Below are 25167 nucleotides of genomic sequence, written 5' to 3' on the forward strand. Positions count from 1 at the left end.
TATTGAAAAAACAAAAGTTGTATCCAAGATGGCCGACTTCTAAATGACCACCATGGTCACCACCCATCTTGAAGAGTTTGCCCCCTCACGTATACTAATGTGCCACAAACAGGACTTTAATATCACCAACCATTCCCATGTTATTACGGTGTATCCATATAAATGGCCCACCCTGCACTATAATTATTTTAAAACATGCATTGACCTGAACAACATCGACCACACGAGTTGCATAAAAATGAAAAATGATTGCTGCGAAATTTTAGCTTCATAAATAATATGTTTTATCATATCTTATATATGTTTTTGAAAATCAGTTCATTGATCCACTTTAGGCTTTTTTGTCACACACTGAAATCTGAGGCAATTTTTAACATGAGTATGTCAAAAACTATTAAAGATACATAAAAGATTATCTGAATTTTGCTGAGTATTCCTTTGATAAAATATGAAAACTTCCACACTCCTTGAGTTGTGTAATTCAATAACATATCATTCAGAAATCTTCAGTGCAATTTAAAAGATTTTTTTACTCTGCGCTCAAATATGCGACTTTGCATAGATGTTAGACTTTTTTCTTTTATTTAGTAAGCTCATCATCAGACATTTTTTAATGCATCTGATGTATCTGTTGCAGATCTGGATTCATTTTGATGGTAAGAAAGAGAAGTGAATTTATTTATTTTTTCTTTTTGCCACAGACTTTGAAAAAATGGTTTGACAGTGGGTAGACAGACTATTTTCAAATATATATATATATATATATATATATATATATATATATATATATATATATATATATATATACATTGAAAAGTAAAATATATGATGCTAAGATTTTCACTGGAATTATTATAAATATTAAAATTTCCTGTCATAACATTTTAATGGGATGGAATGGCCCACAGTCCTTCTACAAGTGTTGATTAAGGAAACAGGAATTTGGAGGCACTGTTCTCATTTGTGCTGCCAACCTAAAATGCAGTAATATCATTAAGTTGATAAATTTCCCATAAAGATAACTTTTACATTAATGTCTCGTCATATATGAGGTTGTAGCAGTGATGGTTAAAATCTTAAATAAAATAGTTTTGCTCCTTTGCGGTACCCTGTAAATTGAACCATGAAATGTAACACCAGTTTCTGCGCAAGGCTTTTAAAGACAACAATACCTGTACATGCATGTTTCTCAAGTTACTTTCTACTCATTGTATTATAGATGATGTTCCTTCGTTATCCCTTTTTAATTATTCAGATCATTTACAGGTGCAAATTACAGCAACTCATCTCTCATGTTGCAGTAAAAGTGAAGTGGCCAAAACGTCAGTTTGATGTAATTTTCATAATCCAAATTAATTTTTCTACATTTTTTTTTAGATATTTTTGTTGGGATTTTTGAAATAGAAAGCAAACCTTTTCAGGCAAGTCCGCTGAGTCATGACAATTCATCCTCACAGCCACTGACATTAGTGTCTTAGCGGCTACAGAGTAAAGGTAGCGCTTTGCACTGTGATTTATTGAGTGGCCCCACTGCAGAGGGAAGTGGAGGGAGAATAAAGTGCTCTCACCTGAAAAGTGAGGCTCACTTTGGTCAGAGAGATTTTTTTTTTTTTTTCCAGAGGCTTCACTGCTCACATTACTGTAAAAAGAGCCACCGAGGTCTGAATGATTCCATATTCATGAGTGGATTAATGAACAGTTGCAGGAATCGTGTCTGCGGCAGTAAATTAATTCTCAACATTTATCAGTGTTGAATATATGAATGGACAAAAACAAGTGTGCAGGAGGCTAAAGCGCTGACTATTTGCACTAAATAATGAACAGAGAGGGAATGTTTGCATCTTTCTCCTGCATGTTCAGATGAGTGCCTGGGATTTGACCCTGTAAACTGCTTGAACATACTCTTCTTCTTGGGTTTACAGATTTGTGCTATTGTAAGTTTCTGTGTTAACATATGTACAGTGCAGTCCATGAATCCAACACTTTCTGTGCATGTTGAGTTTTAGAAGTTCATGTCCCAGATTTAACATATTTTATCACTCCCATATAGTGAAACCTTCAATATGAGTAGGTTATAGCATAAAAATAAACATGAGTAAAAGGATTTTATGGCAGTTGGTCATCTTGACAACTTCTACAAACAACTTGAGGGCCTTTTTTTCTGGCTTTTACATCTTCAGTCCTCTAAGTCTCCTCTGATCCCATCAATTAAACTGCAGGCCTCCCTTTATAGAGGGCTTATGGCTTTCGTCCTTTGCACAGACAAGGTTGCACAGAGCCTCCACATAACTTGACTGAGTCGTTCACAGTAAATTGACATGAGTGTAAATTTTATTATATTGAATGTAATGTACAGTTACTATCAAAGAATATTAGCAATACATCAGTTTCATTAGGATTAAAAGTCAAATGCAATTTAAATGCTGGGATTAAACTAACTAGATTAAGCAGAATTTTTCATTTTAGCACAATGTTAAGCATGTCTACATCATAAAGTCAAGATATGTGCTTCCTTTACTGTGTCTCAAACAACAACATTGCCAGGACATACATAGGAAATATATCTATTAATAGTATTAATATTATTAATATTAATTTGATGTAAATGCCTCAGTCCAAAGATCAGTCTTAGACAGGCCGCCATGCTCACCATACTATCCAAAATGTAATACAATTAAATAAAAAAAAAAAAAAAAGAAGGTTGGGTTGTGCCTTAACTTACCTTGTCAGGTACTAGTAAGTGAGTGGCAACGCTCCTGACTTGATCTTCCTGGAAAACCCTTCTAGTCAGTAAAAAGAATTTCACCATCAACTCAAGGAAAGTCTCTATGTGGTCATCCCCACCCTACAAATCCTAAACCAACTCACACTCACATCTCATCTCATTTTCTGATGTAACTAATAAGGATGGGGATTGATAACAAATCCAATTCCATAATTCCATTATCATTATCACTTATTGATTCGATTCTCATTGGGATCTTATTTGCTCTCCTTTGAGAGTCACCACCATTGCCACCAGTATACCGAAGAGATTAGATTGGTGGAAATTGCATGCTGCGTGTTCAAATGTTTGTGCATGTGAGGGGTATGTCCCTTCTTTGTTGTGATCAGTGTCATGGTCGTTAGTCAGAAACCTGCAATGTATTATACAGATTACACAGAACACTTTTTGAAGCAATGCATTGCATAACATTACTTTTTTGAATCTCTATAAAATGACCTGAAATGCATCGTCTTATAATTGCCATTTAACAAAATAAACCTCAGGCTACAGTTCCACGCACCAACACAAATCCCTATCCCAGTGAGGAAACACATATGATCTTTCTCTAAATCTTTAGGTATGAACATAAAGCTGAAAGCACAAAGCAAAGATGAAAACCAGCACAAAAGAAACTGGCACAATGGTTTTACTTTAGAAACATGTGCAGATAGAAATGGAGGCTGCAGCCTGACTGCTCATCACTGTCTTTGTTAGCCACTGCCACTGTCTGGCTGCTGGACTGGGGTTTGTATTCACTCAGCTTACTTCACTCTCGGCTCTTTGCTAGCTTAGCGTTAGCATTTAGTATGTGCAGGTGCTTACAAAGAGCTGAAGTTGTTTTGCTAGCATAATGCAGCTGTTTCTGTCCTGGATGCAGTTTTTATTTTACCATCAAGCTTTTGTCCTTTTGTGCTATAAAAATATTATTAATTTCTGAATCCACCCTGTAGACTGCACCACTGTTTTCCGCCTCTGGCACGGGAACTAAAATCAACTGACTTTAGTGCGAGTGCAAGAACTGATAAGTGGTATCGATAGGCAAGCAGACTAACGATTCCAAGAAGTTGAAATACTTTGAACCGGTTCTCTACATGAATTGGGAAGAATGAAGAGAATAAATTTTGTTAGATTCACATACTAGTTCGAGTCTCCCAAACACAGCAAAAAAATCAATTTTATGTGGACAAACAGAGTCCTTAAGCAAGGAAATTGCAAAAGTGGCTGCATTATAGATCAGAAAAGCCTTGGTATGCATTTACATTGTAAAAACCCTTGTTTTTTAAAAAGTGACTCATCTATAATCGTGGGAGGTTGTGGCCAAACTACGCAAACATCTTTTTAAATCAGACCTATGTGTTAATTTTCCACTGATGATATCAATTACACTGATTAACGCTTAGAGAAAATTGTGGGAAGCTTCACGGACATCCTTTGTAAACCAGTAAATCTCAGTTTAAAATCAGGTTTAATGATGGCCCTGATAACAGGACTCAAATTAATGCTTAAGCTGCCCATTTGTTCTGGTGTTGAACTTGACTGAATTCTTGCTGTAGTTCAGGAGATGTCCTTCAGCTTTGCCTAGTAGAAGTGAAGGACAATGTGTCACCGCAACATCAATGCTCCATTGCATCATATCTTTCCCGATGTCCTCGGTGTTTACTCATGGGCATTTTAGAGAGGATTCACATGAAAAAACTTTTCTGCTGTCTTTGTCATGGATGGCCAGTTCTGTGGTTATGAAAGGATGCAAAGATTCTCTTGTTGGTATTTTTCTTTTACTGTTGTCTTTTAGAAATATTTACTTTTAATACTGCTGAACAGGAACACCATACAGTATATGTTTTACGTGACTCCAACTGAACAATGCAGGATGACTCTTTTCTTTTCCTTAAAAGAGCTTCTGTGCATTAGTCCGTTCTCAGCGTGCACATCTCTCTAACTGTTCTTCTCAAACAATCTAAGAATACCAAATGCCCTCTTTAGCTGGTCCTGCCCTGAAGAAAATCTGCTAAAAGCAATAAAAGCAACAGTGTAAGACCACATAGAGCCCCTGCTATACTTGTCATCCTTATCATTCTACCCCACTTATTCCAGATAATAACAAATTATTCGCCATGCCACTCAAGAAATCCTGCTTTTGCCAAGAATAAAAGTCATTATGGTGCTTCACAAGATGTCCTTGATGAACAATCCTCGAGAGCAAAAACAGACATGGGAGTACATTAATGTCTTCATCACATGCATGTGTAAAGGCCACTCTTCATCACACCACTCTGCCACTCTGTTATTCATTCATCACTACGCAGGGTTGCCCTGGAAGCATGGACGAAGAAACTACGAGACAAAGATCAGACATTAAATGAATGACTTCTCCAGAAAAACAAAACAGCCCCAGAGTTTGTGCCACTTAATAGCTTTTCTGCTTTTGTACCCTAGGGTCCAGTCTACGCACAGAGCACAGAGATGGCTTTAACAAAAGATTATGAATGTACCTCTGAAACCAAGTGTCAACAGTAGGGTGTCTTTAAATATGGCAAAGGTTAAGTGCACAGCTTGTTTAGGTTAAAGCAACACAGGAGGTAGTGCACATATTTTAAAACAGTTTTATACAATATACAGTAATACAGACAAGAGGTACTCTGTTATAAAATACTGAAAGTGAGGTTAAACTATTTAAAATCTTAAATTCCACTAAGCATTTTGCTATTAGGCCTACTCTACTGAAAGTTGTCTTGACTGAGATGTCTAAACTACATGCAAGCAAGCTAGGATGGAGGATTGGAAATTTATACTTCCTCTCTAACTATAGAGAGGAAAGTTTAGGGTCTCTGCCTGCCCACTCTTGCTTATTTCTAACTTTTGACACTCTGAAAGGCTGGGGCTAACTGATTTAACTGATATTAGTTAATGTATGGTTGAATAAATACTAAATACTAAACTGATATTAGAATTTACAAAGAGCTAATCAGGGACAAAATTATTAGGTGAACTAGTGAAGCAAAATAAAGAGAGGGCATTGTAACGTTCTGAGAGGAGAATATCCAGGGATGTTTTACTCGGCAAAATGTTACCACCTCCTCTTTTATAAAGAATATGCCTAAACTTAATAAATAAACACAAATTGCAAAGTTATTACCAAGATAAAACAATGTATTTAGTCTAATTTGCCTGTCTAAGAAATATTCCTCAATTAAATCTAAGGTTTTATGTATGAGGATTTCAAATAGCAGTGTTTCTATACCCTTTCTGCCTCTGTGTAAGTAAGCAGCAGCCAGGCACAACTATTATAAGATCATTCCTCATCATCAATGATGTTAGAGAAGCAACTGTTGCTGTCCATTATTCTGGGAAGGGTTATAAGGCTATTTCCAAACAATAAGGTGAGAAAGAGTATCCATGACAGAAGAATTTTTTTTTAAAAATGAAGAGGTTTGCCTCTTGAAAGCCTCTTCTTTCTAAAGAGAAGATGGCAGCACAGCTTAGTTTTCCAAAGTTGCATCCAAAGAACCCACAAGCCACAGGCCTGGACACCTTGCAGTCAGTGACCCGTCCAGGAACACTTTTTCTCTAGAGTCAGTGATCATACTGATAATACTAAATGGTTTTGTTTCACAGGCATACATTTGTTTCCAAATTATTACCCCCAGTTTCTAGCCAGTTATTACAATACATAAATTTACTGTCATTAAATTTAATTAAAGGTCTTATTACTCAGCTATAACCATTGTTGTTACACGATAACATTAGAATCTTATTTGGCCATTACTTTGGTGATTAAGTGGTAATCATTTCCTTCTTCCATATTATTATCTTCTTATTGCCTCCTGGTTACCTCACTAATACCACACTATTAGAAAGCTGTAATAGTTTAGCAAACAACTACAACCTGACAGAAAGTTTAGGTTTCATCTGTTGTAATTTTAAAACATACAAATTCACGTAAAAACCTAAAAACAATAAACTATAAATAAATGTGTTTGAACTGTAAAATTCTATAACCAAAATTTAGTGTCAAGCATTCATGTTGTACTTTACAGATTTTCTCAGTTGTCCAATTGACTATTTTTAAATCACAGTTACACAGTTTCCAAAATAAAAAGAAAGTCAATTTTTTGTTTGCTCTTGAAAACTTTTTAGAATTTTTAGACAGCTGTCTACAGTTTGAACAAATATTAGTTTACTGTATATGGCTTTGTGAGCAAATCGGGTCATGTTTCTTTTAGCTGCACAGTTTCACTATCCATTATACACCAGAAGATTTTAATTGTGTATGATTATTCTAAAAGGGGCGGCCTGCTCAGATTAATATTTAAGCCTTCAGCTGCCTGGAAAAGTTGCAAAAGAGGACAGATGTGGTCTAAATGCTGGTTCTTTCCCTGTTGCATTGCAAGGAGCAGCGTTAGACGTGACGGCGGTGACATCTGTGGCTAAAGGAATACGAGAAACAGAACAACTGCCTTCAATATACAATTCCACTTTGTAGGCTTATGTTTAATTCCTCTTGTTTAGTTCTGTGAAGTGCTGCATTATTTTTCTTTTTGTTGTTACTTTAGTCTGTGTACTGTATTATTTAAAGGCTGGCTGGATTATTTTTGTTCTCTCTCCATACATGCAAATGTACATGCTCTTTGTCTTTACAAACTAATGCCTTAAGCCTTTTGACTGGTACTTATATAGCGCTTTTCTACTCTACTTGAGCACTCATTCATAGCTAAGTGCTTTCTTTCTAACATTCAAACACATTCACACGCCGATGTATGCATCTTGCACAAGGATAGGTGGCATGCAGACTGGAGCAGCCAGGGATCAAACCACCATGTACTAATTCGCAGACGAACGGCTCTACCGCCTGAGCTCAGCCAACCCAACACTGGAAATCAGCATTTGAATAATACTTTTGACACATAAAAGAGGACAATTCTCCCTAGAAAAGTTATTGTCAAGTGCACTGTCCAATATTAGCAAAAACATGTGGGACAATAATTTTTCAATTAAAAATGAGAAATGCCTTCTAGACTCGATCATTGGACAAAGAAAATGTAAATATTTCAAATATTAAATATGCATAAACCCACCCTGGTTTACATATTGCCAAAGGACCTTTTGATTTTTGTCGCAATAATGTATTCACTGACACAAAAACAGACAGATTAATTAAAAGTTTTAGGATTTGAAGGGAAATGCATCTTCGGAGCTGACAACTTCAAAAATATTGCGAGAAATGCACCAAAGCATTTAAGAAAAACTGTAAGCAGCAAAGCCATGTTCCATTTTCTGTAAACCCATTACAACATCATTATAGTGGCTCTAGACAGCATGCCATGCTACTTTAATATTGAATGAGTGAGGGAACAGCACACCAACATCTTGCTTTCATGAAGCTATCAGGAAACCCATTCTGTCTCCAAATGTGTTTTTTACTGTAGATAGGGGTTGAGGGCACAGTAAGTATGCCTGTCTATTTTTAGAAATGCAATTTCAAAGTTTTCTGTCTTCATACACATGCACATGGGCCAGTTTTTAAATGAAAGGATGAATTTCCATGTGTGTGTGTGTGTGTGTGTGTGTGTGTGCGTGCTTTACGTGTGTGTGTGTTTTTGCTTTGCTTAGGGCTTGTTTGTAGTTTTAACAGGTAGCAAATACTTTCCTCTGTAGAGGAAACGAGCTGTGAAACTTTCCACTTCCTTACCTTTAGGCTTAAATGGGACTTAGTAACTGAGATATAAAATCTAGAAATCACCTCCCAAGTATTACCAGACAAAATGTAAATTTAATGACTTCACCCTCTAGTTCAGTTATTTCATGGTAGTTTGGAAAGCTTGGCTATAGTGTAATCACCTGAATTTAGATTTGCACACAGCCTCAGGTGATGGTTTCCTGCACTCATTTTTTTTAGTTCCCACTTGCCCAACACCAACGCAGTCAGGAAACTTAACTAAATGGACTCACAGTGCAGTGTTCATGAAACACCTCCTATCACACAGTCTCTTTCTACATCAGAGTGGAAGTTTTAAAGAGCAGCGATACTTTTAGCTAGTCTGCTTCTCACTGCAGGGCTGTTGCTTGTGACTGCGTTGGGCTACAAAGATGGGTTGTGCCTCCTCCACCCTACTTCGGATGATTTTAAGAGCAACTAAATTATCTCAGCGCTTGCTGAATGACAGCTCTGGAAGTACATAACAGAAAAATGTATTTACCAGCATAACCTTGTCATCTTATCAAAATAAAAAAATGTCTTGATGTAATAAAAGGAAATGTGACTCATAGTAATTCCTGTGTACAGTTTTTGAAAAGCAAGACTCCTGTCACATCTTAACACCTCTCACAAGCTCAGAGTGAGATCTGGCCTTTAGCCAGTAGTAGTAAATGTGTTATATTACAAGACAAAATAACCTTATCAGAACTGTCAGTCTATGCAGCTTGACTTTATAATCATGAACAATTAAGAACTTGAATTTTTTATAACATGGTCCATATTTTTAAGTTGAACTTCACAAAACTATTTCATTTTCATTCGTTTTAATGTATTTTCAAGTTGTATGCCATACATAGCTGTCTACAGCTTAAGGTACTAAGGTCAATACTTTTCTAAGGACATGTTCTCTAAATTGCAGATGGTTGTAGCTGCCACCTGATGCCCACAGGGTTCATCCAGGAATGGAACATTTGAGACGACTCTCTTGAGGCAGAGCAAGAGCTGAAATCATGTCTTTATGGAAACATTCTGGACTGGCCAGAGTAACAGCTACATGCAGTTAATTCGAACCAGTTTAATTTTCAGAGTTGCTCCACTGAAGGTGGACTCAAAAGTTAAAGTAACATTTATAACTTTTTAATGCAGTCTTTCTATTAGAATTGTGAAAATGTGTATGAGAATATAAATGTTAAAATTAGCCCCATGCCACACTGGGCTAGTGACTGGTCAGCGAACATCTGGCAATTGGGTCACGAGTGAAAAATGGGTTAAGGTGAAACTGGTGAGCCTTTTGAGATGTCGGCTGAAGCAGAGAGGAGCAACTTTTTTACTTTGAAGGTCAATGGACTCCTTTTCTGCCACTTTTTCAAGTCTTACCACTGGCAGGAAGCGGGTGTTTGCAGACAAGTTGCTGTCTTCCATGCCAAATATGGGCAACCATGGCAATCTGCTACTGACCAAATCACAAAGAGGTACCATCTTTCCAATACAACACATTTTCCCCCAGTGACCAGAGGTTGCCAGTGGGTTATCAGGGAGTCACGATCTGCTCTTTAGGCTTCTGTGACTGAGCTGAATCAGACATCAAACACCCTACCACTTCTCCTATACAAAGCAAACCCCTAACCTAAACCAACCGAGCGTTTCCAGACAAAAGAACCTGGAGGATTTCCTTTTGTGTGAATTTATTCTCCCACCAAGGTCTTTGTCACTGAGGTCACTGACAAACATGGAGCTGCTCATCAGGAAGCGTTTGTACACTTTGTAATCAGACTGTAAAAGTAAATGTTAAAGAATGCCTAGCAGCTTCCAGCCATTGTGGCCTCCTATGATTTAACAGTGAGATGAGCTGAGGTGGTGCTGATGGTGGATTACAATAACAGGGCTTACTGTTGCTGACATTAAGGGCCATGATACATTATGTCTGATGTTGCCATTGTGAATTAATATATAAATCATAGAACTGAGTTCTTGATGTTCAAGGAGAATAGAGACATCACCCAGTTGGAGAATCTATAACCGTTTTCTGGGTCATTCCTTGTTCTTTTATGTATTACAAAATCAGAATATTATTTATTATCTCTCTACTGTCTCTTTTTTAGTGCTAATGTGGAGACCTTTCTCTGCAAACCACTTAAGGCATTCATTTTGCTGCTACTGCACAGAAACAACAAGATTATTTTTATTTTTACAAAAGAAGAAGAGGGAAGCAGTTGGAACTTGACTTGTCATTTTTTCTTTATATGTCAGACTGCAAACAGTAGGAGAATCTCTCCAAGCATTAAAAAGTATTTTTATTTTACAGCTTTCACTTAAGAGAGTAATAGTACAAATAAAATGAAATTACATGAAACATCATTTATACACAATATCATACAGCACTCTTTTTATTGTGACAAGTCTTTCTTTGTCTTAAAAGCATAAATCATTTCATGATTTTATTTTCATTGAAACTGTATGAGTCATCTCGGAAAAAGTTTACATGGAACAGAAACAAATGGCAATGATTTAAATTCTGAACAGTTGCGTCACGCTGTGGTCGATACAAGCTATTTTTGTACTCATATCCATGTGTGCTCCTCTGCACGTCAGCAGCTGAGAAAAATCAGTCAGATTGGTGCCAGTGCTCAACCTTCCAACGCTCTGGGTCAGCATCCTGGAGATGTGCCAGAAAATCCAGCTTCTCGCGACCATATGGGGTCTGCTTCTCTTCACCACCTCCGCACCTCCCCTCCTTCATCCCTACCTCCAGGGCTGCCACCTGACAAATCTTCAAATATATCTTCTTGCATAAAAAGCAAGAAAAAAGTAAAACAATAAGACTTTCTGTTAACAACAAGGAGGAATATTACTTTGCATCCCAACATTTAAGTCTAGATGGGAAAATTATTTAAAATTAATACATATATGATGAAAACTTGACATTTATGCCATAATTTACCTGTTATTAGTGCAATGGTTCAATCTTTGATATTAACAAGAATAACAATGGAGGTTGGAGCTTTAAATGAAAATATCTAGATTTTTAATTATTTTGCATTTTTTTTAAATACAAGACTTTGTCTTTAACAAAGAATTGTAGGTGGTCTTGTTGCAAAACTTTTTTAAACAATTCACTGCAGAAACAAAACAAAAACTAGTTATTTGCATATCTTGTTCCTTGCCAGCTTCATGGCAGGTGCCAACACGACAAACTATCTTTATTCTTCATGAATGTTTTGCGCATTTGATAATTATTGTCTTCCATATAATGAGCACCTCTTTGAACTGAATTCCCTCGCGGAGTGACATTCGGTGCATATCTAATTTGTGGTGATGAAGCCAGTGTGCGTATGTGAATGTATTTGAGAGCGAATTCTTGAGCTACCTGACTGTTAGAGCCCAGTGTAGGGAAAATGTTCCCTATTGGTTGAAAGATGGCAGCAGGGGCAGCTGCAGGACTGACCCTGCCAAGGACGGAGAGCTTCCCATGCCTGTTCAATGCCATAAAATGGGTCATTGAACAGCTAAATGGAGTCATTATGATGAGTAATTAAAAGAATACGGCTAAAGACTCCCAAATTCCCCTTTTCTCTTGGTTCCGCTGCTTTTTGTGTTGTCATGGGTCTTTGCTGAAAGGCAGCTGTCTTGGGCCACTTTAACTATCACCCCTTTCACTGGAATGCAAATAGCAGCCTCCACCACTAATTGGATCACATTATCTATTGTCCTCTCATAGACTGAAAATCTAGCCATTTTGCCGTTTTCCATAACTGATTGTTGGAGATTTGATTTTTCCAGTGCTTTTCATTTGACCCAACATGTTATACACTCTGAATCACAAGAGATGAGAACAAAGAATTGTTTGCTTAGAGTAAAAAGAGTAACATGAATACTGAGTGTAAATGTCATTTAGAGCTTGCTTATGTAGATATTAATATTTATGTAAGTGTGAAAATTGCAGCCTTGCATTGCGAACAGAGAAATATACCAGCACGGATGAGGCATGGACAAAGGATGAAGAAATTGTGTTTTCCTTCTGTTTTGATTATTGCAGCGAATACAAAGCGTGGCTTTCTTTTGAGTGTAAAGCTTTTCTTTCTCTTTATTTTAACTTCCAATAAAAATGCATGAATTTGTGCACAAGTTGCTTTCCCCTGGGCAATGTGTGTAGAATATTCTATTTTGCTTTATAGGCAGTCATTAAGACGATGGGGGATGGGGTGGAGGGTGATGTTTGATTAATTAGTGAGCCTAAGTTTGGCAAGACCGGAAACTGAAACAGAGGATTTCATTAGCTTGTGCTTGTTAGATAAGGTTAATGAGGTAGTTCTAATTCTTGAAAAGAAAATACATATATTCATGCAGCTGAATTCATTTTGGAGACTATAAGCCAAATGAAGGTGAACAAGCAGGGGGGGTGTTATTGTTGTTTGTTTGTTTTGGTTTTTTTTATTCATGATTCATTGAGAATGGTATCCATGGATTCTATTAAGATGTTGACTTAAGGTTAAATGGTTGACATACTGACATAAAAAAATCAATTTTATGAACCTCTTTGTTGAAATTGAAATATTTACATGATTCTCTTTCAATTATTGTTCCTCAGTTGACATCTGCAGACATCTGTATTGCTGGAGGACACCAGGGATGCTTTCCCTCGCTGAGGATTTCAACCTAGACTACAGTGGTAAGTGCAGGTGTTTGGTACAGTCTCACATAGCTTGAGTCAACTCGAGTGCTGCATGAGCAATCACCTCCTAAGAGGATAACAGGCAATCCATCGCTAATCCACCGGTCAATATGCATGACAAGAACAGTACAGTAGCAAAGACAAACTACTCAGAGGACATGTCATTCTGAGAGTGGACAACTCTTTTACCATTTCACCATCTCAATTTTTTTAAATTAATTATCTTTTTTCAAAAATATGGACCCGAAATGTCCATACTTGATTACTCTCGCTCTTTCTGCCTTTCTGGCTATATCTATATATCTATATGTATGTATATCTATCTATCTATATGTCTGTGAAGGTTCTCAGTCATCCAGGTCATCGTAGTCAAAGGAGCTTGCAAAGAAAAGCGTCTGGACTTCTTTAAGTTGCTTGAAGACGTTTCACCTCTCATCCGAGAAGCTTCTTCAGTTCTAAGGTCAAATGGTGGGGAGTCCCAGATTTAGGTTTAAATCTGGGACTCCCCACCATTAAAGCTGGAAGTCTGTAAACCATGGTAGAGGCTCTGTCAGGGTTTGGTGCTGGATTTTAGTCAGTGTTGTTGGGGATCTTGTCAAAATTCACTGAATTATGACCAGAGAAGTACCATCATATTTTGACCCACCATGAAATACCATCTGCATCAGCATGACAATGATCCCAAGAACACTGCCAATGCAGTTAACCCTTTAAAGCCGGTCGGAGCGGACACGCTCCATTTTGCGTAACTATTTTTAAATCCTGGTAGCACTGCAACCACGTAAGCTAGCACAATAATTTTTTTTGCATATGAAACCGGAGGAGTTGTACTTACATCTTATGCCATCAGCTTGTCCTAGGTCACAGTTTCCTTCCACATATAGCTTTTCAAAAACTGCATAAAAAGCACAGAAACACGCTTTGCCGATCCGATCAGCTGTTTGTAACACTTCCTATGTCCATCAGCGTGAACTATCGCATGTCCGGCATGACCTGCCCGAAAGCGGAAGTGACGTCATTTTGCGGAAATGTGGTTTTTTACCATCGTGGCCTCATGAGCCTATACTTGTGTTTTTAAAAGTTTATTTGACTTTATGACTTTCTGTGTCGTTTCTGGGATGCTGAGGACTCATATTGCACTGCTGGAAATATTTTATTTTGATGCATATGCTGTTATTTTGCAAATTTGCACTATAATATATTTTTTCATTTTTCCTGCAGTATATGAAAATTGGTGTATCTCAAAAATAAAACTATGAAGACACTTAAAATAAATTTCCTTTGGTGGGAAACTAGTTTGTGTAACTTTTTTGTATTTACAGTTTTGAGGGATAAGCCTCTTAAATTTCTCTAACTAGAAATATATGTTAAAAAAAACAAAAACGATTTTAAATTTTTTTGTATTTTATTGCACTTTTTTGCAATTTATGTAATTACTATGCACTTAATGCAGACATATTATTAAAATTTGGGCTATAGTGGTTGTATTGATGTATAGCAACTTAAAATGCTCCAAAAAATGGCTCCACAGCATGTAAAAATATACTATAAGCTCTGGCGGACTTGGTTCTATGGTAGGTCTTAAAGGGTTAAACACAAAATAGAAAAACACATAATAGAACACTGTAATTCATGAATTCACATCCCCAATATGGACTTCAACATTACTGAGGCAATGTGGGATTATCTTAACAGAGAACAGAACAAAAGTCAGACAACTTTCAAAGAAGAGCTTTGAAATGACCTTCAAGCAGCCTGTAGAATGATTATTGAAGAATACTTGAAGAAGTTACAAGGAAACTTATTTAAGAAAGTTTAGGCTGTGCTGAATAATAAAGGTCGTCATAGCGATATCATAGGGAATGTTGACTTTCAGGCTTGTTAGAGGTACACAAATTGTGTTTTGCTGTATAGTTTCAAGTATATCTGCAGATGTGAAGGGTGGCTCAAAACCTTTGCATAGTAGTATATCCTATATTAACACTGCATTAAAATAAATACATTAAAATGGACAGGGCCTTGAAGAAGTATGGTCAGTGGCCTTATACCTCAACGTCCACTTTCTACATCCCATTGCTTCATATTCATGGGACAAAGCCATATTTGAACTCATTTAAATAAAATACCTTATCACAATGTTGCTGTTTTTTAATAATATATTCAGTGAATCTAGACAGACCAGCAGATACAAACACCTGCCAAAATACTAGAAACAGCCTTTGTTATAGTACACACCCAGACAAACACACACACACACACCAGCCTGGTTGTTGCAGTGGATAATAATTTATCATCGCAAAAATGGGAATGAAAATATCTACAGTCTGATAACAGTGATACTGTATCACACTATTGATTAGAGTTGTTTTACCTCATACTGTATAATCTTATGGTTTTCCCCTACTGGGACCTTTTTTCTTTTTTTTACTTTGTTTATCACGATCCTACTGGAGAAGCATTTTTGCAACCTCACTTATGTTATACTGAATAGAAAGTCTTACTGAAGATGGTGATTTTCATGATCACAGTATACGTTTCTGACATTTTTCTGACCGTTTTAAAGGTATAATTTTGCCTTCCATGATAATTCCCATTTATTTATTTATGCTTTCTTGCTCTGATAAAACTGAAAAATAATGAAAAATTAGAACTCATTAAGTGGCCCTTCACAAAAGAGATGCAGAATCATCAGTGACTCACTTCCTTGCAATATATATTTACATAACCTGCAGAACCTTTCAACTTAGCTGACTCACTAGTTACTCAGCTTGTCTGTCATGTAACAGAGAGTAGGAGGGAAGTGCCCTATGGGCCATGTTCACACAGTGACAATTTTCCTCTGACATTGCAATGAGGGTGGGCAGATGAGGTGCTGTAATAATGCTTTACTGCTGTGGTCCAGTTGTATAAACGTAAAGGCTCTGACAGACTGTTACATCCAACTCAAAAGCATACTGTATTCGGTGCAAAAATTGTGTGAAAATACACAAAAATTGCATAGACGGAAATATGAACTCTACTGAGTCAATATGTAAACATGTTCACTTACATATTGGCAGCTAAATTTGTACTAACATGTGTAAGAAGTTGCAATAATGTTGGTGTTCCAGCGATTTTATAACATGCCTGTAAAAAGATTAAAAAAAAAAATAAAGTACATTAGATATTTAATTCAGTCCTTCAGACTATTTAAAAGGATGAATTTGACATTTTTTCACATTCCACAATCCAAATTTCCATATATTTTTGTGTCACTGAACACAGCCTTTCATCAGCCTAGTCTGGTACGCAATGATTAATGTCTATGTACATGAAATCAATATTTTCTATATTTAAAAGCCAAAAAAAGTCTACATTACGAGGCTGGATGGGTTGCTGGTGTAGCATAGCATTTTTCTAAAAGTCTTACATTACTGGACTACTGTCCCAGTTTTCCATTTATTTCCATTCTTTTAAAATATGTAATTAATTATAAATATTGTAGTCAAATAACAAAAACTTGGTTTGGTTTAATCATAAAAACTACTGGCTTAGAAAAAGATCAGGATTTGGGTTAACAATGCAACAATGTCTTTAAAGCTTTGATTTCTCAGTCACACTCGCCTGGTTTCAAAGGACAAAATATGAAATTCTAATACAATTTATGCTTCCTATTGAACTACGTTACTTAAAAATTCATGCTCATGTATCATGAAAAGATACATTGCTTTTCATGACTAATTTACATTTTGAGCTGTACATTCGGGACATAATTGGTCCATTACTGTTAGCATGTTAGAAAACAATTAGTGCTGATGTTTTTTTAGTGACTTGAAAGAAGGTTGTGTTTAACGATCTGTTATGAAAATGTGTATTAATATCACATCAGTTTCCTTTTAGTATATCGTACTGACTATAGCCTCGACCCCTACCCCGAACAAGAGTAGAGGCAGGGGTCTAAGAGCTAAACAAATTGAAATGAGTAGTTGAAAAAACCCCCGAAATGAGTAAAATGTGTCTAAAATAAAATTATATGTGTTGGTAATTTCACAATTATAAATACATGCACAATACACGTGAATGACTGGCCTTCTTGGTGTATTCACAGGTGAGAAAAGGACATTTTCTGAACAACAGGACCTTAATGTAATTATGACCTCTTAATAGCATTTAAATAACAATAATAATAATAATAATAATAATAATAATAGTAAACAAATATTATTTATAGATTGCTTTGATAGAAGTTTGAATGCAGAATGCTCAAATGACATATTTAAGGAAAACATAAGTCACACTAGCAAAAAAAAAATACACACATACATATATGTATACAAAAATATTGATACTGATTGATAAATAACTGCTGTGGTACAAGTGATCCAGGCACTATGAAGAAAATATGTCGCGGCCTTTTACGTTCCAAACACCAAAAAAGTCCAAGAAAAGGCTGTGGGTGGCAACGGGAGGTTTGTTTTAGAACGCACTTCTGACTCCATTGTTATGCCGTCATATGCCGTTTATTTCGTGGAAAATTATAAACAGAAATCAGTCAAATAACTTCTTAAAACTTAAAATTAAACGAAAGTTAACTTAATTTGCTTTAACAACTTCAAAAGTGGTCAAAAAATAATTTTCTAACCCTCCCGTCTTCCCATCTGACATTTGGCAAACAAAAAACAAAAAACCTCTTTACCACACCCACCCAGGGTGCTCTTAATCTCTTGATTAATGGGAGGGTCCATAAGCTAATAAACCAATCACTTTCCAAAAGCTTCTCCAATAAAATTAATTACAAATTTACATAACAAAACTAGGTCAGTATATTCTTACACCTTTAAAGAAAAAACAAAAATGAATACAAATTTTAGTTATTTGTAATCATTTCAAAGTATACCTAATAACTCTCCACAAATCAAACCCTAATAAACAAGACTATGCAATCTTTAAATGAAGTAGATTAAATAATAATAATAATAATAATAATAATAATAATAATAATAATAATAATGACTCTGTAGAAAATTAATGAGTCATCAATAATAAAGCTTCCTTCATTGTTAGAGATGTTTTCCTTGGTTTTTTGTGTCATCAATTAGATGTGCCGCTGACAAGCCATTCATTGTATGAGGTAACACCTAAATGGATAGTGACTCTCATATTTTATCTACCAAAGAAATCATCTTTAGTACTTTTTATGTAAAACACTCCTTAAAACAGTTTTTTTGTTTGTTTGTCTTCAAAGTGGGAGTGGATTTATGTCATTTTAAGTGTCCTTTATCCTTTATATACATTCTTGTCAATCATATAAGGATAAACAGTTTTAATAGGCACCAAACATCAAATCCCAACATCAAGCATGCAGTGATCAATTGACTGACTTGATTAAATCCTTGCTGCCTTTCAAGTGCAGCTAAAGAGATTCATTTATTTTTTTTACTTCTTTACCCATTGCTAGGGTATAAATTTTAAACCATATTATGCAAAGAGCATAGTAAGCTGATCTGCTCTTGTTATTTACTGCTATCCTAAAACAAATTTGGCAGCCATTGAAAAAAGGAGTGCAGCTATGCTTTAACCACTGTCAATAAAAGATGTGGGTCTGCTGAGTTTCAAGTGACAGATCTGTGAGTTCAGAGCTGGAGAGGGACCACAAAACTCCCAGTTTAATTATTTTATTCTTGAAAAGAATGTCTAGAGCAATATTGTTTTAGGGCACCCATATTTCCTCGATTCTGTAGAGACGTATGTGGTTTTACTTCACTGATTTGTGCTGGGTTTGCAGTGAGCACGAAAGGAAGAAACATCTAAATCACACTGAGGGATAATCTTTCTTTTAAATTGATTGTTAAACCCCTTTGCCTTTTCCTTAGGATTTAGTTTTACAGCTGCACCAACCTCTTTTAATGGTAATTTCTCAGAAATTCAACAGAAATTTAGTTCTATTGTGAAAATCTAAATCAAAATTGATACAGGATTCTGAATATCGAGTCTTCGATCACTGTCCTACCTAGACAGCTAGCCCTATCAAGTTGTATAGTGCCAGCTCCTCCATTAACCTGCATTCCTAATTGATAGTGCTAGAGAAGAGTTATTTGAATGGATTACCGTAAAGAGCATCATGGATTAGCTAGTGAGAGACATGGATCTTGAGGGAGTCTTAAATTAGTCACATAAAGTGATTATAAAACATCCATATGGTCGGCAGTGATTGGGCTCCCTCCTTATCAAAGCAGTTTAACCCTTCTTGTAATTTCCTCAAAGCATTGATATCAGTTTGGCCTGTTAAACCTTACGTTGGCTGTGATGTGCATGGGCAGAGTACACTATGTTGTGATCAATGCCTAGAGGAAAGAAATGCAACTGACCGTAAACATGGCTTTGGTTTGTCATTGATTACTTAGTTGCCAGGACATCAAGCTGGTAACACATACTGCAGCGAGTATGTGTGAGACCAAAGTCTCTTTAAATCATTATGGTCTTTGAGGAAAGACTGATGCAACGTGCTGTATTCTCTGAATATGACTGAACCAACCATATTTGAAAGATAAAAAGGCTTTTTTTAGGCCTTTGATAACATTACTGGTGGGAATGACAGTGCTATAGCATAATAAAAGAAAATCCCAAACTGCTGCATCTTCTGTGGTGCTGTTGCAATTCTCTATTGGTGCATTTCCCATAAATTAACTCATCCACTTGCCTTTCCCAGGCTGTCATCAGCCTTAATGCACTGCAGTTTTAGTAATCACTTCACTCACTTGATGATACCTCAGTACATTAATTTGTTGATGAGATATATCTATTAGAAATATTGCTTTAGAATTTGCACCACTGAAATCAAAAATATACATGAGCCAATATCCTGTACACCTTCTACTACTTTTGTATATAGACTTGTGTTAAAAAAAATTAAAAACAAAAGTAAAATTTCAAAAGGGGTCGTTTCACTTCAAAATGCTTTGCAGCAAATGGGTCAGTTGCACCCGAAAATAATCAAATCCACTAAAAGTGCCTACACCTTCAGAAGAGCAATGTTAAGAGATGTTTTAAGCATCTTCAGCATGCATAGATAATTTGAAAAATGTAGAATGTGAGACTATGATCAGGAAAAATCCTGTAAAGAAGTAGCGGTGGTCTCAAAGGAACCAATATTGGCTGCTAAGCTACTTCTGAGGAGGGGGAACAAGGCCAAGTACACAGACAAGAATTTCACAGTGTGTGCCTGGAAAATAGTCCTATTTATGAGTCCAAGTTTGAGATTTATGGCAGCAACCAAGGGGTGACAAGCAAGAAAGATAATGATAATTCAATGTATCAAACCAACCGGCAACCACGATGGTGAGAATATTTAAAGTCTGGGGGTGTTTTTCTCTCTGGAGCAGCACTACAGTGCTTTACTTTCAGGTTAGCATCTGAGTGAAGCATGCATACTGCAGCGTAACTGCATGTTGTCAGATTTTACATAAAACGTGCAGATGTACAATCTCATTGAAGCAAAATGGAAACAAAGGAAATATTTATTCAAACCGCAGGTTTCTCATTCACACTGTCCAAAGACAAGATTATATTAAATTCACCATAAAAGAGCAAAAACAAACTGGAACAAATGCATGATTCCAAAATGTTGACAGTCCCGACAAACATACTTACAAGTCAACCATAAAGCCAATCAACACAGTGCTTGTTCTTATATTGTCATTTCCATTATTTTAATTAAACCCTCTATTTTGTTAATAAAGATGTGCACAGGAAACCAGTCTGTGACTCGGCAATGAGAAAAGCAATCATGGAGAAAATGAATAGAATTTAAAACATGGAAGCCCAGTTTTGACAGACAGCTGTCAGCCATTCATTACAGACTCCCTAATGATTTTTTTTCCACACCGCTGATGAAATGCTGCAGCACCTTTCTCTGCATGACAGGGGACTTTTCCCATAATGACACCTCAGTTCTTCCATCTTATTACATGCCACTCATTTAGTGAGTCAACTGAAAACAAAACCCCCTGCCTGTACGGGAAATTTCAGTGATAAAACATACTGTAAGCAAGCCACAAAGAAGCTGTTTTTTGTTAATGAGTACATTGCTTTTGAAAACCAGATTTAAGAGATGTAACTGAGTGGAGAAAGCGGGAATATGATGCTTGTTACATTGGTATTTAATTAATGTTTTAAGAAATTTGCAACTGTGCTTTATACTCGGCAAGTACTTTTGCTGAACAGGCCAGAGAGGATCTAGCTTTATAAAATTCCTAGAGCATCACTTCTTTTCACATTTTTTAAAAGAGATGGAAATAAATTTGTTTTGTTTCAGCATCCTGTTCGCTCCTTTGTGTTTTACAATTTATTTGAGTCAGTGATTCATTTAATTTTCATTTGGTTTTTATTTACACTTTGACTTGGTGCTTAGGTGTTGATGCCAAAAACTACTTGGTTAGGTTTACAAAAAGGAAAGTGGTTTGGATTAAAATATGCCCCTTTGAAAAGTAATGCTGCATATTGAAAGGAGAACTGACAGACTGTTCTCACAATCAGGTGGATTCTGTAGCATCGCCAAAGTAACCCATAAGTATGATACACCATTGGCTTTGGCAAAACTGCATTTAGCAATGCCCTGGGAAAGAGAACAGGTCACAGGTGGCTCTGGAGCTTCATCTTGCTCTTTTGCCCACATCTAGTGGCTCCCTGTGGTTTTTACAAGCAACTAGATATATCTTTATTAATATGAAAAGGAACAGTTGTTGCACTTTTAATATTTTATTGGTATTTATCATCACTGTAAGTGGTTCTTAAAAATTTCCAACCGTAGAAAAGTGCAGACTATACACTCAATACATTTGGCTGCTGTCCCCATTAAGTCTGGCTCCTTAGAAGGACTGTTAGCTTTCTAGCCTGACCAGTGTTTTTAGATAGCTCCGTGGATCTGGTGACTTGCTTGTAGTTGTTTTTCACCGTGACAGTGACTGACACAGTGAAACTCAAACTTCAGTTTCTATGACAGATTAATCTGATTTCGATTTTGATATCAACACTGATGGGAGGTTGTTCTCCAGACATGACCCGGTGACCAAAAAGCAGCTCATCAGTGGAAGAATGCTCACTCTCCCAGCTCTTAAAGTGATGCATCAGGTATCAGGTGACCATGAGCACACTTCTTTCTCCTGAGGCATCGCATTGTCAGATTTCTTCCATCCAGTAAAGCGTAATTTCTGACTGACCTTTAACCAAACAAAAAATAAATACATAGCAATGAAGCACTAGTCCTTATGTACTAATAAAGGTTGCAAAGTGTGATCTAGACCTTCAGCTTTGCTTTAATGTTACAAGGCTCCTGCCGTACTTGGATCTTGAAAAAAAAAGCATATTTATCTGACAGTTTGACAGTTTAAAGTCTATGATCATGACTAAAAGCAATCACTTCAACAGAGCACCATAAAAGCAGAGTGCCTGCATTGGTGAAATGATTAATCACATCACAAAACCATCTGTCTATGTCCACTGTGTAATGTGACTTGTCATGTGACCTTTCGACTCTGCTGAATGATAATTGCCTTTGTCTCTTTCCCTTAGTAGGTTATGACACAGATGACATTTGGTGACTGCACACCTCTGTATAAGTACTTTAAAAGAAGTATGCAAAATACAACACAGATGAGGAGAGTCTGCAAGAGAGGCATTTATTTTAATTTGGAACATTTGTATTATCTATAGTGGTGACTGAGGCTGGTGTTAAAAGCCTGACTGCAATGGCTCTCTAACTAGAGCGAGATCTACCTTAATGCCTATCACACAGGGGGCTCACTCACATTACATCACAACACGCAGTGTTTTTAACCTCTATTTTTTACCTATAACTTAAGATATTTTAACCTCATGAAGAAATAGTTCAAAATATAGCAAAGCAAGTACTCCTCATTATGCATGTGCAAGTTAATTCAAATGGACATCAACAGTAAAAATGCAAATTGTGCGACACTATCATTAGAGCATTTATTTGTTTATCATCCAAAATGTATGTTTGCTCTCTGTGGATTTATCCATTGCATCCTGCATACTAACAGGGATAAAAGTCCTCCCAGCAGTGTAGCTATCATCTCTTGTTGCAATCTCCTTCCAGTCTGCACCCATGTTTTCTGTGGTGGACCAAAATGCCTTTCACTCCTTTGATAGCAGAGCACAAGCTCAGCATTACATCCTCTGCCCCTTGTTGAGCCTGAGAGAGTTTGTCCTGTCAGAAACAATAACTTTCCTTTCAAGGCAGGGATCGTTTTATTTCTTAGAGTAGCGATCACACAAGGTGGTTGTTTCCATTTGCCACCCTGGTGTTCCTTTTCATTTTTGCACTCATCGCAGATGTTTCAGTGCCTACAAAAGTTACATTTTTCTTGCATCCTTGCTACCACCAATTGATTTTGTTTCTTACCACCTTGTCCATCCGTAATGGACTTTTGTGTTCTGCAGAAAGAAATGATCATGAGAGACTATGTAGTCGTGATTTCAATCATATCAAGTAATAATCACTTTATCTTTCTGGCCACTAACTACACAGTTCATTTGCATAACAGATTACAACATGTTCTCAATAAATCTGTTCTTTCTGATGCTCCTACTGGCTGTCACTCAGCACCAGATGCTTAAGTGCAACAGCCATGAAGGGAATATTACATTTGGGCACAGGCCTCAAAGCATCAGCTGAGTGATTGAAAAGTCAAATTTGCTGAAGAAGGTAAATTTGTTATAGTTTCCTGATACCAAAACTAACTTCCCACTATGTAGATTATTGTAGTCAAACTCGCCTTGCATTGTCTTTATGGAGCTAATCTGAAAGTGATAATGTCCTCTTCCTAAATGTGTCAGGTAGCCCACTGGGTCACACAGATATAAACATTCAGCACAGGGAATGACTGCTCTGGTTCACAACTTGTCAATCAGAGCACCAAGGCAGGTTGAGCTGTCACTCAGAAACACGGCGCCGCAGTCCAGTATAATTGAATTAGCTACTGTCTCTTCCTGAAGGTTAATTGGTGGGGAAACCTCTGCTGAGCATGGCAAGGCAATTGACAAAGATAAGAACTGCCGTCTTATCTGTCAGATTTTGTCAGCACATGTGAACTTTATCATTTCTGTAAACGTTAAAACTATAAAGAAGTTAACAAAAAGCAGGTAAATTGAATCCTCATAGATTGTAAATTCTGCATAACTTTATGTCATGCTCAGAACTGCACAGGAGCTCCTACTTTAGTTCAATATGTCATGAGTCAGCAGCTAGAGACATTGCTGACAGATGCTTTGGCTTGGAGGGCAGAATAACGTGGCAAGTTGATGGTCAGTTGATGGCCTGGAAAATTGCATTTAAACCTTTAGGTGTTATTCCAAGTTGTATCTTACTCTCAAACACAGAATTAAATTAAACTCTACTTCTCTCCTGTCCGTTTGATAAATGCTCTCTATAGCCGAGTTGCTTTTCCTCTGTTCAGCATGCGTTCTGTAGAGCTGACCTGTTATGGTTTTATTATAGGATGGAATTTTTTATTCTGCGACACAGAGATCACAGCACTTCAAGATGCTGAGGATAGTTGGACAGGATACAGTTTCTGCTTTTGTGTTTTCTGCCAACTGTTGTCCTAGGCTGCTTTAATTCTCCTGCAGGGTTTCACTGATGCATCTGTTTCCATCAACGCAGTGTGATTCCACGCCATTCTCGGTGGCTTATCATCTTTATAAGAGGTGTCACCCAAAGTGGAGCTTTTAGTTTGTAATGAGATTTTTTGCTCTCGTCTCAGCTTGAATCGTACTAGGTCATGAGCCTGCTGAAGGACTCTTGATACACTGAAGAACAATAGAGTGAGATATTGGGAATTTACAAGAGATGGCAGGGCAGTAAGTCATTTAAAGTTTTACAAAGTATGACACCTGTGTGGAATACCAAGTAGGAAGAGAGCTGAATGTAACTTTTGAATAGACCAAGAGGCAGTTAAAATTCAGGATGCCTGTGCATGTGTGTATAAGCCCAACCTTTGCACTTGAGGCTTTAATTAACCAAAAAGGATATGT

At 36.7% G+C, this 25167-nt stretch overlaps 1 protein-coding gene across 1 annotated transcript in view; it reads left to right on the top strand.

Annotated features, from left to right (window-relative positions):
• elfn1a (extracellular leucine-rich repeat and fibronectin type III domain containing 1a) overlaps positions 1 to 25167 on the top strand; it is an 81091-nt gene that overhangs the window by 41706 nt on the left and 14218 nt on the right. The window contains exon 2 of the mRNA XM_085271723.1: positions 13051 to 13131. The gene's annotated coding sequence lies outside the window, so the exon portion shown is untranslated. The remainder of the gene's footprint in view (positions 1 to 13050; positions 13132 to 25167) is intronic.

Source organism: Mchenga conophoros, linkage group LG4, assembly GCF_057382185.1.
Source record: "Mchenga conophoros isolate Kocher_MC1m ecotype Shallow Benthic linkage group LG4, M_conophoros_male_GT1.1, whole genome shotgun sequence".
NCBI classification, from domain to species: domain Eukaryota; kingdom Metazoa; phylum Chordata; class Actinopteri; order Cichliformes; family Cichlidae; genus Mchenga; species Mchenga conophoros.